Raw genomic sequence first — 19,906 nt, forward strand, 5'->3', positions numbered from 1 at the left:
AGCAATAGGCAGAGACTTAATTCCATCAAACTAGAAATAAACACCTATTCTGAAACTCTCTTCACTACAACTCCTAAAGGACAGAGTATTAATCACTACATCTAGCAGCCAAGCATAGCTTTAATTCAAAACTCTCTCACTCTAAGACATATACCAAAACTAGGATTAGCAAGCAAAGCTAAAAACCTAGTTGTTTGTACATGGAAGGATAATCTCAAAGTCACCTAGGGCTCAACATCCCCCCTACCTGCATACTCCTTATATTTTGGTCTTTCTGTAGTTACACTGTGAGCCAAAGCAGCAAACAGGCAGCAGGTACAAGCTTATCTGCTTCCTAGGGCAGAGTCTTATTAGCACACTAGGACCACTTACCCCTCAATTCCTCTGCCCTCTCGACTACAGTTGTAGTCAGGGTAGGCTAACGAGCTGAACCTGCCAAAGCTGTCAGTGTGAATCAATTAACATCTGCCTCTAGATTTGCAGCACCTGCTAACAGGCTGGATTATTGGAGGAAGCCAACTATGCTCCCCCAGGGTAGTCAGAAGTGTCAGAGTACATTAGAGTTTTAAAGCTAGTTTCAGCAGTAGGTGTAGGTGGGGAAGTGGGTTATGTAGCCCTTCCTGGCAAGTGTGTGGGAATGTATGGTATTTTCTTTTAGAAGAAAATTATATAGATATAATAAAACATCATGCCAGAAGAAAAAAGGAGCTGATTAATATGCTGTACTATTTTCTGAGGCTTTACGAAGCCAGTCAGAGGCAGTAGACTTCCTCTACTTTTGCAAATGTGTATATGTTAGCACAGTCAGTATCATAAAGCAGGCTGTTTTGCCAGCCTTGTTATCCTTTGGAGCAGGATGAAATGAGCACATGCACAATGGGATAGGCATATCAGACATGCTGCAGATTATCATAAAGATCAAGTGATCTACACGTTGACCCTGTGCATGTAGATGACACAGCATTATTTTTTCCTAAGCTTGTTGCATCTCCTTTCTGATAAATACAACCCCAGATCATTCTACAGATACATGTAAAATACTATTCTATGTCATTTCCTTAATTACTAATTCTTAAAAATTATGGTGCTTGTACAGTCTTCCTTTCTTCAAAGTTGTCCCTTTGTTTTCAAGTTTCCTTTTATTTTTTCCCCTCTTTTATGTCCAAGTTTCACATAGTCAGTGTATTGATGTGAGACTGCTGATCGGTCTAGGGTGATTCTATCAAGCTTTTCTTCTAGCTGTCACTGAAGTCTGATCACCTGCTGCTCTGGCGAACTTTTGTAGTTCCCCATACCCCAAAACTCAGACACATGCTGAAATCACATCTCATATATTAGTTGTAAATTCTGGGGCTCGACTCCAGGCAATACTTTTGGTAAGATGTCTACTGATACATAGTGAAAGTGAAAATAGCTTAAAATTGCTGGGTATATTATACAAGGTCAAATGCTTATGTTGAGGTAAACTAATTGGAAAATATAAAAGATTTTTTCTGATTTCCTGTGATCTTTCTTTGTCAATACCATCAGGAGTTATAAATCCTTCTGCCTTAATGCCCTCTGACAGGTGTATTCCCTCAGACAAATCTTAAATATCATTTTAGCATTTTATATATGTTTATTTGTGTGTGTGTGTGCAATGTGAAAGCTATAAGAACAAATAAAACGAATTCCATTTGTTTAAGAGATTCATTCCCCATCTCATGTTCAGTTGGTGCTGCTTCTGAATTATACAATCATGCCTACAGTTTTCCTATCTGTGAAATTTATCTCTTCAAAGGCGGCACATAGAATTCAGAGGAAGAAAAATGGCTTGAAATCATTAAATCAGTCATGGAATGTGTTTCTGTAACGTTAAATTTATGAATTTATTAGGAAGGAGAAAAAAAATTTCTAAGTTAGTTGCACTTCTTTGTCTGCATGTTGCTTTTTAAAAAGTCAATATGGGATATCACATCCTTAAAGGAACGACTTGCCTCAGTGGCTATAAGTCACAAAGTTTTTCAGTTGTACAGTGAAAATACCAGCCTTCACCTTTACTAACTCTCCATATCAGTTATCCATATCATGACTGGAGTGCTGCAATGGATGGCTATAAGCTCTTCCGAAGGGATAGAATGGGAAGGAGAGGCGGTGGGGTGGCTCTGTATGTTAGGGAGTGTTTTGATTGCATAGAAATTGAAGATTGTGAAGACCAAGTAGAGTGCTTGTGGGTAAGGATGAGGGGGAAGGCCAATGAGGCAGACATCCTGCTGGGAGTCTGTTACAGGCCACCCAACCAGGATGAAGAGACGGATGAGACATTCTATAAGCGACTGGCGGAGGTCTCGCATTCGCTGGCCCTTGTTCTTGTGGGGGACTTCAACCTACCGGACATCTGCTGGAAGTATAACACGGCAGAGAGGAAACAGTCTAGGAGGTTCCTGGAGTGTGTGGAGGATAACTTCCTGACACAGCTGGTGAGTGAGCCCACCAGGGGAGGTGCCTTGCTGGACCTGCTGTTTACAAACAGAGAAGGACTGGTGAGAGATGTGGTGGTTGGAGGCCGTCTTGGGCTTAGCGACCACGACATGATAGAATTCTCAATTGTGAGTGAAGTAAGGAGACGACTCAGCAAAACTGCTATCATGGACTTCCGGAGGGCAGACTTTGGCCTGTTCAGGTCACTGGTTGAGAGAGTCCCTTGGGAGACAGTCCTGAAGGACAAAGGGGTCCAGGAAGGCTGGACAGTCTTCAAGAAGGAAATCTTAAAGGCACAGGAGCAGGCGGTCCCCATGTGCTGTAAGAAGAGCTGGCGGGGAAGGCGACCGGCCTGGCTGAACAGGGAGATTTTGCTGGGACTCAGGGAAAAGAGGAGAGTTTATCACCTCTGGAAGAAGGGACAGGCAACTCATGAAGAGTACAAAGATCTCGTTAGGTCAAGCAGGGACAAAATTAGAAAGGCAAAAGCCCAGCTAGAGCTCAGTCTGGCCACAGTCGTAAAGGATAATAAAAAATGTTTTTACAAATATATTAACAACAAGAAGAGAGGCAAGGAGAATCTCCATCCCCTACTGGATATGGCGGGGAACATTGTCTCCAAGGACGAGGACAAGGCTGAGGTACTTAATGCCTTCTTCGCCTCAGTCTTTAATAGCCACTCCAGGTATCCACAGGATATTCAGCCCCCTGAGCTGGAAGCCGGGGATGGAGAGCACAATGTACTCCTCATAATCCAGGAGGAAGCAGTCAAGGACATGCTAAGCCACCTGGACATCCACAAGTCTATGGGGCCTGATGGGATCCACCCGAGAGTACTGAGAGAGCTGGCGGAGGAGCTTGCCAAGCCGCTCTCCATTGTTTATCAGCAGTCCTGGTTAACAGGGGAGGTCCCAGAAGACTGGAGGCTTGCCAATGTGACGCCCGTCTACAAGAAAGGCCGGAAGGAGGATCCTGGGAACTACAGGCCTGTCAGCCTGACCTCTGTTCCAGGGAAGATTATGGAGCGGTTGGTTTTGAGAGTGCTCACAGGGCATCTGCAGAACAGCCAAAGGATCAGGCCCAGCCAGCATGGGTTCATGAAAGGCAGGTCCTGCTTGACCAACCTGATCTCCTTCTATGACCAGGTGACCCGCCTAGTGGATGAGGGAAAGGCTGTGGACGTTGTCTACCTGGACTTTAGTAAAGCCTTTGACAGCGTCTCCCACAGCATTCTCCTGGAGAAACTGGCGGCTCGAGGCTTAGACGGGTTTACTCTTCGCTGGGTGAGGAACTGGCTGGATGGCCGAGCCCAGAGAGTTGTGGTGAATGGCGTTAAATCCGGCTGGCGGCCGGTCACGAGTGGTGTTCCCCAGGGCTCGGTTCTGGGACCAGTCTTGTTCAATATCTTTATAGATGATCTGGATGAGGGAATCGAGTGCTCCCTCAGTAAGTTTGCAGATGACACCAAGCTGAGTGGGAGTGTTGATCTGCTGGAGGGTAGGAGGGCTCTGCAGAGGGATCTGGACAGGCTGGATCGATGGGCAGAGGCCAACTGTATGAGGTTTAATAAGGCCAAGTGCAGGGTCCTGCACTTTGGCCACAACAACCCCATGCAATGCTACAGGCTTGGGGAGGAGTGGCTGGAGAGCAGCCCGGCGGAAAGGGACCTGGGGGTGCTGGTTGACAGCCGGCTGAATATGAGCCGGCAGTGTGCCCAGGTGGCCAAGAAGGCCAACAGCGTCCTGGCCTGTATCAGGAATAGCGTGGCCAGCAGGAGCAGGGAAGTGATTGTGCCCCTGTACTCGGCACTGGTGAGGCCGCACCTTGAATACTGTGTTCAGTTTTGGGCCCCTCACTACAAGAAGGATGTTGAGGTGCTGGAGCGTGTCCGGAGAAGGGCAACGAAGCTGGTGAGGGGTCTGGAGCACATGTCATATGAGGAGCGGCTGAGGGAACTGGGGTTGTTTAGTCTGGAGAAGAGGAGGCTGAGGGGAGACCTTATCGCTCTCTACAACTACCTGAAAGGGGGTTGTGGTGATGAGGGTGTTGGTCTCTTCTCCCAAGTAACTAGTGATAGGACAAGAGGAAATGGCCTCAAGTTGCGCCAGGGGAGGTTTAGATTGGATATTAGGAAAAATTTCTTCACTGAGAGGGTGGTCAGGCATTGGAACAGGCTGCCCAGGGAGGTGGTGGAGTCGCCATCCCTGGAAGTGTTCAAAAAACGTGTGGATGTGGCGCTTCAGGATATGGTTTAGGGGACATGGTGGTTCTGGATTAATGGTTGGACTTGATGATCTTAAAGGTCCTTTCCAACCTAGTGATTCTGTGATTCTGTGATTCTGTGCTTCTGTGAAAGCCTTGATGCAGTTTCTTCAGCTGTGGGTGTTATAATTTTGCTGCCATGCATACAGATGACACATTGCCTTTTGCTGCGAATCATGAAGTGTCCTATCAACTACATTGAAAATAAATGGAGTACTAGTGCTCAACATTGCAGTGTAGTGCCAACTGCTGCTTAGCCCTTACATGGAAGCCCAGCAGGAGGAGAAATGGAAGTCCTGTACCTCTGCCTGTGAGAGTGAAGAGAATACCCTGCCTCTACACACATGTTTGATTTTCCTCTGTAGTTGTTTGTAGGGTTTGTCTGTCATCTACTGGAGCCAGCAACCTACACTGCATGAAGGGACGGAACAGCATGCATACTTACTCTGCCTTTTGAGATACAGTTTTAAATTATTTTTTTAATGATTGTGGTTTTCTGTAATCCTAAAGGAAATGACTGAGATGAATACATAACATGGTTACATTTTGTCTAACCAATCTAGGTGTATTCAAAAGCAATGAACCATTTTAATTATTCTGGGTGTCAAACCTATCACTAATGAATGATTTATATGAATCCCAAACAAATTGAAGTACTACACTGAAAATTAACTTTAGAAAATAGATAGATTAAACAACTTGCTTAAAGAAGATAAGAATATCCATATTTTTAAAAATAGATGTAATGACATTCTTTAGAATTATCCTTTATTGTAATTACTATTGAAACTGTGTAGTTCAAATTCTGCCTATTACTATTTATTTAAGACAGAAATCCAGCTATCATATGAGTGTACACCTACAGGCACACACAATTGAGAGCTGAGCTATTGTAATTTTTTTTATTTATTTATTTGCATTTTGAAATCATCCATACGGAAAACATAACATGGCTGCAAAAATAGTTGTTAGCTATATATGTGCAAGGAAACAAAGGTTGGGAGAAAAAAATGTGGACAACAATAAACAAAACATGTGAAAATATGATACTACCATGATTTTTTGGGTGGAAGCTTGCCAGATTCTCTCAAATTCTTGTTACCATATTTTAATTCATTCCCTCCTTTCATTCAAGTCTTCTACTGTATCTTCTATTTTTTTGTACCGGGGTTGGTTATGTTTGAGACTGTCTTCACATATTCTGGATAAGTTGGTCATGAAGTTGAAAGGGTTATATACGTCTTTGACTGTCTACCCTTGGTCAGCTATTGGCACACCTCTTCTCCTTCACATTAGTACTGCTGTTAGGACACCAGAGAGCAAATCTAACTTCTGAGTAAATCCCACTAGGAGTCATGCTAGGTTTTGCATGCTAGAGAAAAGGTTTGGAAGGCATGGAAAGTCTCATCCAAAACTTAGAAGTCAGAGGGATCTTTGCACTAACTAATGGACACTGGATGTAGGGTGGTTGAAACACACAAGTCTCTCAGGTCAACCATATCTGTTACTTTTTTACAGAAGAGTCATTCCAGATTTACACTGTTAAATGTCACTAACTTTTGGCTATACACGTTTGTTTCCTAAATTCCCTCTTTTTAAACCTATTCTGGTATTTTTTCATTCTAAGTGTATTCTAAACATTTAGATTTGGCATTTCATCTCTGAATTCTTTCCAGACCTTTATAAACATACAGTTGTTTCTCCATTCTGTGCCATTTTTGATGTCTCGGTGACACATGAAAATCACAAGTTTTAATTTCATTTGTGAAGACCTGTTTATGTTCAAGAGTTTTGGTTTTATGTCAGATGTTTGTCACATGCTCTAGGCTGTGCATTCCTTCCAGGCTTTCTCTCCTGAGAGAGACAGGCACACTCTCTGCCTGTGTCTTACATTAACCTTCTCAGGAGTGCCTTAGGACAAAAAAAGAATCCTTGATCTCTCATCAACCAGGTTAGGGACTTGTTAGAGCCACTGTCCTTCCTATTTAGCCTACACACCTGTTTTCCTCCTCTGAAAACTAGGTTTTTGGAACAAATGACAGAACTGAACATTACCCAGGTCTTGAAAGGACTTGGAAGCATATCCTAGGATCCAAGCATTTGACATAATTAATGGATCTGGTAGCAGAAACATGATTTTTATTCATTTTTTAAATTCATGCTTCGGTGCTGATCATAAGTGCTAGCAATTACAGAGCTTGGTGTATTGGTATTAAGGGCCAAGTTCTACAATCAGTACTGCTCTTTCCCCACACAACAGAAAAGTTTTACTGCAGTGGAACAAATAGCATCCCCTCTGTGCAGAGGATAGCTGCTAGGTTGCAAGGCTGTATTAGGGTAGTCTTCCTTCATATCAAAATCAACTGAGGTCAAGAGGGAAGAAAAAGAGCTATTAACAAGATCAGTGCAGCTTCTTGTGTTTGTGCCATGTAGAAGCAATTTCTTGCATCCAACTTTTACTAGTTACTGGTGAGTTTGCTGCCCTCCCCCCTTGCAGGCTCTGCAGTCCCCTATACAATTCCTGATTGCTCAAAGAATCCACACTTTGGCTGCAAATGCTTGAAGTCTTTGATATCAAGCCAACCAAGAAAACTAATGCCTAACTGAATCAATCGCTCAGCTGCAAAATGAAAAGCATACTAGATTAGAATGGAAAATAAGAGTAGAGGTGACTTTAGAGCCATGATTTTTTTTTTTCTTTCTTGCCTTTGTCAGTGGAAAAACTATCATTTCCCTTTATGTTCTCCGATGACAAAACATGATTTATGAGCAATTTTTTTAAAGTGTATTTATAGTTGTGCTCATGAAAGGTGCCACACTGACAGTTCACTAGGCTTCGCTATTCTTTTAAAATACAGTTAGAGCAGAGGTAATGGTGAGACCCTTTTTTTTTCTTTTTTCTTTTTTTTTCTTTTTGCCTGCTTCCCCACTCTGTGCTCCAATACCTGTTCAGTGCTGCACAACACCCCCTTACTCTAGGCTAGATAGATACTTAATAAGAGTTAATGGATTTTCAGGAAGAGACTATCATTGTAATTCTGGTGCCATTGCAAGTTTTCTCTGCATACATGTTCATGCTTTATTATATAACCATATCAGCACAAGGGTGGAGGCAATGGTCTTTCATGGAATAAAACAAGATTATCTGTTGTGCAGGGAGAAATAGTTACATTCTGCAGAATTTATCATTGTTACTGGAATAGTAATTTCAGTGTTCCAAATATTCCTAATAGCTAGTATGTTCAAATATTAGTGCTTAAAAATAGGAATCTTAATGCATATATTAACTGCAAAAGTGTGTTGCAGCCTGCAGAGGTACCAATTTGGTCTCCATTGTTAAAAAGAAACAGAACTTTTTTCCCCCATTTTGTTATTCAGGGACTGAAATTTCTTGTGTTACATAGGCACTTAGAAGAAACAAAGCAAATGTCTGTAATATAGCCAAGTGATTAGAACAAGTATGTGACTTTAAACAAGTGTTTTCCATTTTATCTCTTGTAGTTGTGTGATTGCACAGCTCTGTGATATCTATTCACATACTTGGTGGTGTTGATATTAATGGAACAAACTACATTCAAAGAAATTCCTTCCATAACTTTGAAGTCATGGGCACCAAAATATTCCAGCTGTTCAAACACTATTCTAGTATTTTCTTTTCTTTAAGATAATTTTTGAAACAGTAGGAATAAATCAGATAGCCTGATTTGATATTACTGTATCATTGGCAAAAAATATAAAAACCTTTAAAAGTATGTAACATTAAAATCATTCCTTTTTAAAGAAAGGAGAAAGAAATCTCAAAGCTTTAGAACATATTTGAATGGGTTTCAAGCTAAAATCCTACAGGTTTCAAGTGCTATACCTGACTCTCAAAGTAGGGACAATAGGATCCTGTTTGTGGTTATTTTACTTCAGTTGTGAAACGCATAGTAAGTGGCACAGTTTTCAGGAGAATTAATTCTTGTCAGGAATTTTATAAATAATGAACATTGATATGACTCATGAATGCCAATTTCTGTGTGAGAAGACTGCAGGTGTGAAAAACAGAAATATCCTACATTGTCAGTTAGAAAGTGTCCTCCTCATCCAGTTTCCCCCAACCAGACTCTTTACCCAGTTTTCTTTGCTCTGAAAAAAAGAACAACAAAACAACATGATAGAATTTATATGATATAGGAAAAAATAATGTACAGATTGATACTTAGAAGAAATTTTTAAAAAATTATCAAACCTACAGAGATTATAATAACTAAGACAGCATTTTTTCTGTGACTGTGTAAAAATACATATTTAACGGTACTAGGTAGTATTCTGTGAATAACAGATTGCCCCCCAAAACCTGCATTCATAAATACACAGAGACATGATTTCTGATATGCACAGTGCAAGTCGTTCCAAAGGTCTGAGGAGCTCTACCTCTGGCAGAGCACAGAATGAAATACACAGATTCTTTTACCATCTGCTTCTGTAAGATCAGAAGGGATAGTTGAGCTGTGCCTGAAGGAACTTGGCTCAGGTTAAACTACATGTGGTTATAATAGCTGTTAAATGCAACTGTTTCAAAGTTTTTCTACAATATAATATGCTGAAAACATTTATGAAATATTCTATATCAAAAGTGGTATACTTTAATGAAAGTACTGGAATTGCTTAAAGACACAGCTAAGCAATTGAGAAAGACACAGAGAGCAATTTTATAAAATTTTAATTACAGTAGATGGATTAAAGTGTAAGGTATTTATGTAGCTAGCTGACTTCTAATATTAATGATGAGAGTTAACAAGAAGGATATCGTTGCAGCATTTGCTAGGAATGAGAAAAAGAGGTTTTAGTAAGATAACTTCCTGATACAGCTGGTGAGTGAGCCCACCAGGGGAAGTGCCTTGCTGGACCTGCTGTTTGCAAACAGAGAAGGACTGGTGGGAGATGTGGTGATCGGAGGCCGTCTTGGTCTTAGCAACCACGACATGATAGAATTCTCAGTTGTGAGCAAAGTAAGGAGAGGGGTCAGCAAAACTGCTACCATTGACTTCCGGAGGGCAGACTTTGGCCTGTTCAGGTCACTGGTTGAGAGAGTCCCTTGGGAGACAGTCCTGAAGGACAAAGGGGTCCACGAAGGCTGGGCAGTCTCCAAGAAGGAAATCTTAAAGACACAGGAGCAAACGGTCCCCATGTGCCGCAAGAAGAGCTGGTGGGGAAGACGACCGGCCTGGCTGAACAGGGAGCTTTTGCTGTGACTCGGGGAAAAAAGGAGAGTTTATCGCCTCTGGAAGAAAGGGCAGGCAACTCACGAAGAGTACAAGGATCTTGTTAGGTCATGCAGAGAGAACATTAGAAAGGCAAAAGCCCAGTTAGAACTCAATCTGGCCATGGTCGTAAGGGACAACAAAAAATGTCTTTACAAATATATTAACAACAAAAAGAGAGGGAAGGAGAATCTCCATCCCTTATTGGATGTGGGGGGGAAACATTGCCAGCAAGAGTGAGGAAAAGGCTGAGGTACTTAATGCCTTCTTTGCTTCAGTCTTTAACAGCCAGACTAAGTATCTTCAAGGTACTCAGCTCCCTGAGCTGGAAGACAGGGATGGAGAGCAGAATAAACTCTGAGGCTGAGGGGAGACCATATTGCTCTCTACAACTACCTGAAAGGGGGTTGTGGTGAGGTGAGTGTTGGTCTCTTCTCCCAAGTAACTAGAGATAGAACAAGAGGAAATGGCCTCAAGTTGTGCCAGGGGTGATTTAGACTGGATATTAGGAAAAATTTCTTTACTGAGAGAGTGGTCAAACATTGGAACAGGCTGCCCAGGGAAGTGGTGGAGTCGCCATCACTGGAAGTGTTCAAAAAATGTGTGGACATGGCTCTTCAGGATATGGTTTAGTGAGCATGGTGGTGTTGGGCTGATGGTTGGACTTGATCTTAAAGTCTTTTCCAACCTTAATGATTCTGTGATTGTTTCTTCACTAAAGATGACTGCTATTTTGCCTATAAGGAGTAAAGTGTCAGCAACACATTAAGATAATAATGTAGCAATTATTTGGAAAATAATTCTGGTCAATATATTTGTTACAGTGTTGAAAAAAATTCTTTAAAAGCATAATAAAGCAGGAATAGTGTAGTGATATAAAGATCATATATGTATCACTGAAGTTCCCATACAGAGAAGAAGTAACTTCATTGAAACATGTTCTTTTGTTGAACACTGATTCTGGTCTTACTTCTATCGCTAAGTGTTAATTCAGCAGAATTCAACTCAGTGACACTTAAATAATTAAGGTTAAGAAGTCAGAACTGTTTCCCCTTTTGTTGCTAGCGTATGATCTGAACTTGAAGGGAACAAGGTCCATCTAATTAACTACAAGTGAAAATAAGATTAACAGTCAGATTAGTGGCAGGAATCCCAATATATCAGAAATGCATAGGTTGGCATATAAAGGCTGATATTGTTTGCTTGGTGCTAGCCACACTTAGCCGTATGCATGCTCTTGTAAAGGATATCACTGTAGGTGTCAGTTTGGTGAAAAGCCATAGGAGCTTTTGTCTTACAAACTTTGGCCTCTTCATGGATCTGCTTGGTAGAGTACCATGGGATAAAGTCCTGGAGGGAAGAGGGGCCCAGGAAAGCTGGTTAAATTCAAGGATCACCTCCTCCAAGCTCAGGAGTGATGCATCCCAACAAAGAGGAAGTCAGGAAAAAATGCCAGGAGGCCTACCTGCATGAACAAGAAGCTCCTGGACAAACTCAAACACAAAAAGCAAGCCTACAGAGGGTGGAAGCAAGGACAGGTAGAGTCCAAGCAGCCAGGGATCAGGTTAGGAAAGCTAAGGCCCTGAAAGAATTAAGTCTGTCCAGGGATGTCAAGGGCAACAAGAAAAGCTTCTATAGGTACGTTGGTGATAGAAGGAAGACTAGGGAAAATGTGGGCCCTCTCCAGAAGGAAATCGGAGACCTGGTTACCTGGGGTATGGAGAAGACAAGGTACTCAATGACTTTTTTGCCTCACTCTTCATCGGCAAGTTCTCAAGCCACACCGCACAAGTCTCAGAAGGCAAAGGCAGGGATTAGGAGAATGAAGAACTGCCCGCTGTAGGAGAAGATCAGGTTTGAGAGCATCTAAGGAACCTGAAGGTGCACAAGTCCATGGGATCTGATGAGATGCATCTGTGGGTCCTGAGGGAACTGGTGAATGAAGTTGCTAAGCCACTATCCCTCATATCTGAGAAGTTGTGGCAGCCTGGTGAAGTTCTCACTGACTGCAAAAGGGGAAACATAATCCCCGTTTTACAAAGGGAAAAAAGGAAGACCTGGGGAACTACAGGCCAGTCAGTCTCACCTGTGTGCCTGTCAAGATCATGGAGCAGATCCCCCTGAAAACTATGCTAAGGCACATGGAAAGTAAGGAGATGATTAGTGACAGCCAGCATGGCTTCACTAAAGGCAAATGGAGCCTGACAGATGTGGTGGCCTTCTACAATGGGGTTACAGCATTGGTGGATAAGGGAAGAGTGACTGATGTCATCTACCTGGACTTGTGCAAAACATTTGACACTGTCCCTCATAACATACTTGTCTCTAAATTGGAGACATGGTTTTGATGGATGGACCACTTGGTGGAATTGGCTGTATGGTGGTACTCAAAGAGTTGCAGTCAATGGCTTGATGTCCAGGTGGAGATCAGTGATGAGTGGTATTCCTTGGGAGTTGGTATTGGAACCGGCGCTGTTTCACATCTTTGTTGATGACATGGACTGTGGGCTTGAGTGTGCTCTCAGCAAGCTTGCCAATGACACCAAGATGTGTGGTGTGGTTGACATTCTAGAGGGAAGGGATGCATCTCAAGGGACCTTGGCAGGCTTGAGAAGCGTGCTGGTGCAAACCTTGTGAAGTTCAACAAGGCCAAGTGCAAGGTCCTGCTCATGGTTTGGGGCAATTCCAAGCACAAATACAGGCTGAGCAGAGAAAGGACTGAGATTATCCCTGAGGAGAAGGACTTGAGGATGTTGGTTGACAAGAAGTTCAGCATGACCCTTATGCTTGCATCAACGTGCGCTTCCATCCCAGAAAGCCAATTGTATTGTGGGCCACATCAAAAGTAGCATGGCCAGCAGGTTGCAGGAGGTGATTCTCCCCCTCTGCTCTTGTGAGACCCCACCTGGAGTACTGTGTTCAGCTCTGGGGCCCCCCAAATAAGAAGGACATGGATCTGTTGGAGTGAGTCCAGAGAAGGGCCTTGTATTGGGTTAGCATGGCAAGGTATTGGTAGCAGTGGGGGTTGCAGGGGTGGCTTCTATGAGAAGTTGCTAGAAGCTTCCCCTGTGTGCGATAGAGCCAGTGCCAGCCAGCTCCAAGATGGACCTGCTGCTGGCCAAGGTGAAGCCAATCAGTGAGAATGGTAGCACCTCTGGGATGACTTATTTAAGAAGGGGAAAAAACACACAACACACATTTGCAGCTGGAGAAAGGAGTGAGAATATGTGAAACAACCCTGCAGACACCAAGGTCAGTGAAGAAGGATGGGGAGGAGGTGCTCCAAGCACTGGAGCAGAGGGTCTCCTGCAGTCCATGGTGAAGGCCATGGTGAGGCAGGCTCTCCCCCTGAAGTCCATGGAATGCCATGACGGAGCAGATATCCACCTGCAGCCCATGGAGGACCCCATGCCAGAGCAGGTAGATGCCCGAAGGAGACTGTGATCCCGTGGGAGACCTGTGCTGAAGCAAGCTCCTAGCAGGACCTGTGGACCCATGGAGAGAGGAGCCCAGGCTGGAGCAGGTTTGCTGGCAGGACTTGTGACCCTGCGAGAGACCCACACGGGAGCAATCTGTTCCTGAAGGACTGCACCCTGTGGCAGGGACCCAGGCTGGAGCAGTTCATGAAGAACTGTAGCCTGTGGGAAGGGCTCATATTGGAGAAGTTCATGGAAAACTGTCTCCTGTTGAAGGGACCACATGCTGGAGCAGGAGAAGAGTGTCTTCTTTTGAGGAAGAAGGAGTGGCAGAAAACAATGCGTGATGAACTGACCACAACCCCCATTCCCTCTCCCAAGGGGGAGGTGGTAGAGAAATTGGGAGCAAAGTTGTGCCTGGGAAGAAGGAAGGGGTGGGCGGAAGATGTTTTAAGAATTGGTCTTATTTCTCGTTATCCTATTCTGATTTTGATTGGCAATAAATTAAACTCATTTCCCCAAGCTGAGTCTGCTTTGCCCTTGATGATAACTGCTGAATGATCTCTCCCTGTCCTTATCTCAACCCATAAGCTTCTTGTTATATTTTTCTCTCCCTTGTCAAGCTGAGAAGAGGGAGTGATAGAGTGGCTTTGGTGAGCACTTGGCATCTAGCCAAGGTCAACCCACCAGAGTCCATCAGAAGGCTGGAGCACTTCTATGAAAACAGACTGAGAGAGTTGAGGCTGTTCAGCCTGGAGAAGAGAAGGCTCTTGGAAGACCTGATTGCGGCCTTCCAGTACCTGAAGGGGGCCTACAAGAAGCTGGAGAGGGACTCTTTTTACAAGGGCATGTAGTGATTGGACAGGGGGTAATGACTTTATAGATTAGATGCAGGGAAGAAATTCTTCACTATGAGGGTGATGAGACACTGAAACAGGTTGCCCTGAGAGATTTTGGATGCCCCATTCCTGGAAGTATTCAAGGCCAGGTTGGATGGGGCTTTGAGCAACCTGATCTAGTGGAAGGTGTCCCTGCTCATGGCAAGGAGGTTGGAACTAAATGATCCTTAAGGTTGTTTCCAACCCAAACCATTTTATGATTCTATGATACTATGAGTTACAGCTGACTCCCAGTTACAGTTATCCTATAAAGGATAAAAGGCTTATGGTGCATTAGATGCAGAGAAAGAAGCATGTGTTTCTCTGGGTTTAACAGGAAAATTCAGCTGTGATGGGCTGCACCTTACAGAAGGAATAATGTGCTACCTACATTTTGGTGGTTTTGGTCATTACAGTTAATCTTTGTCCCATCTGCAATATGTTATAAAAGTATGGAGAACAAAGTCACCCAACCAAACAAATCTATTATTGTACAATCATTTTGTCCCTAAAATACCACATGAAATTAAAAGTCTCATATGAAGCCATAAGGGCAAAAGTAATTTTGGCAAAAAATGCTAAAAGAAGCATGCAGTCTGATCGCTATCATGCCCTCACTAAAGCTATCTTTTCTGATTAGTGATTCAGGCAGTGATCCTATTGGCTGATTCACAAATAATTCCTACTTTTGGTAGGATTTATTAATTGTGAACATAAAAAATAAGTACATCTTGCTTATATAGCACCTCATGATACTAAAAGATTCAAAAATATTTTGCCTAAATTTTGTCAGAGCTTAGTTATTAAAAATTCAACAGAATTTATTCTTTTTTAAGGACCATAGCAAATATTGAGATAATATTTCTGTATTTGAAACAAAATAATTTATTAAAGGAAATCTCTATGGTAATAATATTGTTAGGATCTTTCAAAAACTTTCCCTTTTATTTTGCACTCAAGAAGGAAGACTTCTACTGCAAACTGAGGGTCTGACACACATCACATAATTAATAACTGTGATTTTCAGCCATCAGTATGTACTACACTGTCGCATGGTCAAAAGACAATTCAAACACTGGAACTATCTAATCAATGACACTGCTTATTAATATCACAGTCAAATTCTGTCCATTATTTAAGATTTTCAGAAGATTGTATGTAATTAAACTAGCTGAATAACTATGAAAAATTCTCTGGACTTTTATGATTGCCTTTTATTCATCTTCATTATGTCTTTTATGATGATGCACCTGTGTTCAAACTTACAATTAACACTAAAATTAAAAGGATCACAAATGTAAGCAAAAAAAGGATGTTAAAGAAATAACCTGGAAAAATAAGATGTGTGTAGGTCATGGTCAATAAAAATAAAGATAGTGCCAGTAACTGTTTTGCTGTTTTATTCAAAAGAGAACATAACTGGTCTACAGTCAAGTAGCTCAGCCTTATGTCTGAAACTGAATTTATATTAAATTAGTTATCACTTCAAGGTCCTAATGCAACTGTTAGTAGCATAATCAGGCTCCATATTTGCTTAAAATAGAACCTGGAAGAAGGAGGCCCAAAAGGCAAGCACCCACGAGTGGATGATAAATTGTTCACAATATGAAAGAATTTGAGAATGATTTCAATGAATGATTTCTTAGAACAATTTAACAACAACAAAATGTTAGTTGTTAAGGCTTTTTCTGTGAATGTTCCTTGCTTTAGGAGACTATACTAATCTCTGGCATATTTACAAGTTACTGATCAGAATTCCTAGAGATTTAAAGGTTAAAAAGACCAGAAGGCAATACCAGAATTATCCTAGTCCCATCTTCTGTGTGATAGAGAAGGTAGAGATGCTCTGAATTTGTATGTTCCAAATCATGTTTCTTTGTTACAAATTATACCCTTAAATGTAAAGGGAATATGACTGGAAGCCATGAGTGATAGTGAAATAGACGACCTTCGAGAAGATCATGCCAGGATAGTAAAAGTTTCCTTAGTGTTTTCTGCAGTGGAAGATGAAAGCATCATGTTGTTTCAACTCATAAAGACCAATCTCTTTCTTAGCAAGTGAAATATGGTCTTCCTACACCAATGTGAACTCTACTCTGGTAAATGAATTCTAATTTTTAGGTTATTCAGGATTTTTCTATTGGTCACTGTAGAAGACTGATAAGCTGTCAAAAGATCAGAAGTGATTTTACTTCCTTTGAATATACCTAATACCTCACTCTGTAACTCCAAGAGAAAGACTTGAGGATCCCACAGAAAAATTACTGCAGTCCTTGCTGAGATCATCTAAAATATTGCAGTCCTGTGCCAAACTGATTTATTCTGTTAAGGGAATAGTTGTTTGGTCCATATTAACAAGTACTTTGGTTTTTTATTAATTGTTTTTCACTCTTATCTGTTCATTTGCCATTGTTTGAACATTTACGTATTACTGATAAACCTTTTTGGTCTAACTTGTATATTCAAAATATAAAGATAATAGCCTTTTTTCTCTTTTCAAGTCAAGAGCTCTTGATGAGCCTGATTTGATTTGTAAGGATTTATCAGTCAGAGTAATCAGTTTGAATAGTCTCTTATCTATTAGACCACATGGGTTTTTGGGGTTTTTTTTTTTTTGAGTAAAATTTTTCTATGTTAAGGCTGTAGGCTTGGGAAGACATTTGTGCTTTTTGTCAAAGATAATTATGCTCATGATTTTCTTTATTTTATGTTGTTGTCTACATTACAGAAGAGTTTGTGTTATATTATATTACAGGGAAAGGTCTTATCTATATGAAGACTTCGACCAGTCTAAAGGTGGCACTTTCAGATATGCCTTGACATTGCCAACAGATTTGGCAAATAAGTTTTTCACTTTTTTTTGGTCCTGCTGGAAAGTTGGGCTAATTTTGTCAGAGAACCAAGATTCTTGGTAGTTCCTGCCATTGCATATACTCATTTTGCTTAATTTATTAATAGAAATTAGCTCAATGGATCTATATCATTATTAATGTATAGCAGCTATTCCTGAATAACATCTTATGTTGGTACTTGTTCTGAAATAAGTCCTATGCAAGTATTTAATATAATCTAGCTGTATTAAGTTGAGCTGTAGGACGATGTTCCCATTTTAACATTAAGAAATACTAATCTTGTCTAATTTACAGTTAGAAAAAAAAATATTTCAAATGATCATACATTCTCTAAAGAAATTTAATAAGATTGATTAGGTGGAATTTTTTGTCCTCTGGCTGGAAAAGTATATGTCTTTAAATGAAGTCGCCAATATGAATATGCATGGTAATAATGGTGAATTTTTATTTACCAATAATTTCAAGTTGTCCTTTCTTATGTCGTACCTGTCAAAAAACAAATTCATAACAATATTCATAAAAATGCATACAGCAAGAATGTTGCTCACCATAAATGCAACACTTGAAAACAAATTTGTAAATTATTTTGCTAAATGCAGAGGTAAGAGCATGAATCTATTCTTCAGTTACCCTTAACATTAGAAACAACATAAACACTTGACATGAATAAGCTACAATTAAGACTTTAAAATTAATATCTTTTTATGATTTTTTTTTTGCCTTCTAAAGAGATAATTATGGAGTAAACTAAACAAACTGGAGTGATGCATTATATATTTACAGTTCCACTTAAGTTTCTAGGAAAATATGATACTTCAAAAAGGCAATTTTTTGAAAGAAGAAAACAAAAAATTGTGGTAGTTCAGTTATCTACTCTGGACTAACTTAAAGATAGGTTAGCAAAACTATTAAATAAAAAAAACCCAAACCTTGACATTCAAACAAAAGCTAGGAATGATCAAAGGTTCTCTTCTTTAGGCTTATATGAACATATACAAGAAGGACAAATGTACACTGATATTTTATATTATACATGCAGAAGAGAATAGAAACTGTTCTGAGTTTGATCTCACAGCGCCTGATTCTACTGTACAGTTACTACTGTTTTTCCTAATAGGAAGAATTGCCAATACTACACTTAATATCTGTGATATCTGCAGTGCCTCTTTCAGTTGATAAAAAAATAAAAATCCAATTATTCACAGCAGAAAACAAATCACTAAATTATCTTTTTCAATAAAAGAAAAGACGTCTTGTAGTCCTCAGTAGTAAAATGTTCTCTATTAATGATAATCCTTATGGTTATTTAGCTTCCTGTCCTGGTTTCAGCTGGGATAGAGTTAATTTTCTTCACAGAAGCTAGTGTGAGGCTGTGTTTTGGACTTGTAATGAGAAAACATTGATATGTACTGATGTTTTCAGTTGTTGCTGAGCAGTCAAGGACTTTTTTTCATGCTGGCCTGCCAGCGAGAAGGCTGGGGGTGCACAGGAAGGTGGGAGATGACACAGCCAGGACAGCTGACCCAAACTTGCCAAAGGGATATTCCATACCATATGACGTCATGCTCAGTATATAAAGCTGGGACGAAGAAGAAGGGAGGGGTGGGGGGATGTTGGGAATTATGGCGCCTGTCTTCCCATGTAACCATTACGCATGATGGAGCCCTGCTTCCCTGGAGATGGCTGAACACCTGCCTGCCCATGGGGAGTGGTGAATGAATTCCTTGTTTTGCTTTGCTTGTGTGTGCAGCTTTGGCTTTACCTATTAAACTGTCTTTATCTCAAACCATGAATTTCCTCATTTTTACTCTTCCGATTCTCTCCCCCGTCCCATTGTGGGGGACTGAGCGAGCGGTTGTGTGGGGCTTAGCTGCTGGCTGCGGCTAAACCATGACACTTCCCTAAAGTAAACAAACATACAGTGGAGTTGTTGTCAGATTAGTTATCCTCACAGCAAAGGCCATGTGGTAGAACAGCAACAATTTATTTTGCAAAGAGAGCAAAGATATAAAATACGAGGAAATGTTTAAGGACTGTAATACAAGTTTAAATTACTACTCTGATCAGACATTCTAGGGATGCAGTGCATTTTGGGATTCAGATTTTGATACTTTGTATAAGAAATCAAATATTGATGAATTTGGAAAAGAGAGAAGAATTTGTATATGAGACAAGATATAAGGACTTAAAACAGCAGAGGCTGATTACAGACCTAATAAACAGCCTTTTTTTTTTTTTTTTTAAGTTCTGCAGCTCTGCAATGATAAAAGAAATAAGGACATAAGCAATGCCCTACAGCAGACCGGTTTCCCATCATCTCGCACATCCTCTCTCTCACAGTGGCAGCAGAAGAGCTGAATTCAGGAGATCACAGGAACCTGGCCAAAATGGAGTTAGGGATGTTAGTTACCACATCCCTACCAAGACTTAGTTTTCACATGTGTTAGTGCGAAGCTGCTGCCTGTGAATATGCTTAAGCCCTTTCTGACCCTGCTGCTACAGCTCTGTCCACAGCCTCCTGTAACAGCAAGTCCCAAGAGTTTGCAACCTGCTGTGTAAGATACTTTCTTTTATGAAAGTACACTCCTTTAATATAAGCAGAGTTCCTCTACAACACAGGCATCTACTGTGTTATTAAAGTCCTTTTCTTTAGAGACATCATCCAAATGATGCAATATGAAAAGGGAAAAGACCTTCTTAACATTCCCTGGAGGAAAAAATTAAGCTTGGAAGTTTCCAGATGAGTACATCCTTAAATATATGTCACTGGATTATAGCTCCTGCTTTCATGG

The sequence above is a fragment of the Phaethon aethereus genome (assembly GCF_964289735.1).
Source record: "Phaethon aethereus genome assembly, chromosome: 1".
NCBI lineage: Eukaryota > Metazoa > Chordata > Aves > Phaethontiformes > Phaethontidae > Phaethon > Phaethon aethereus.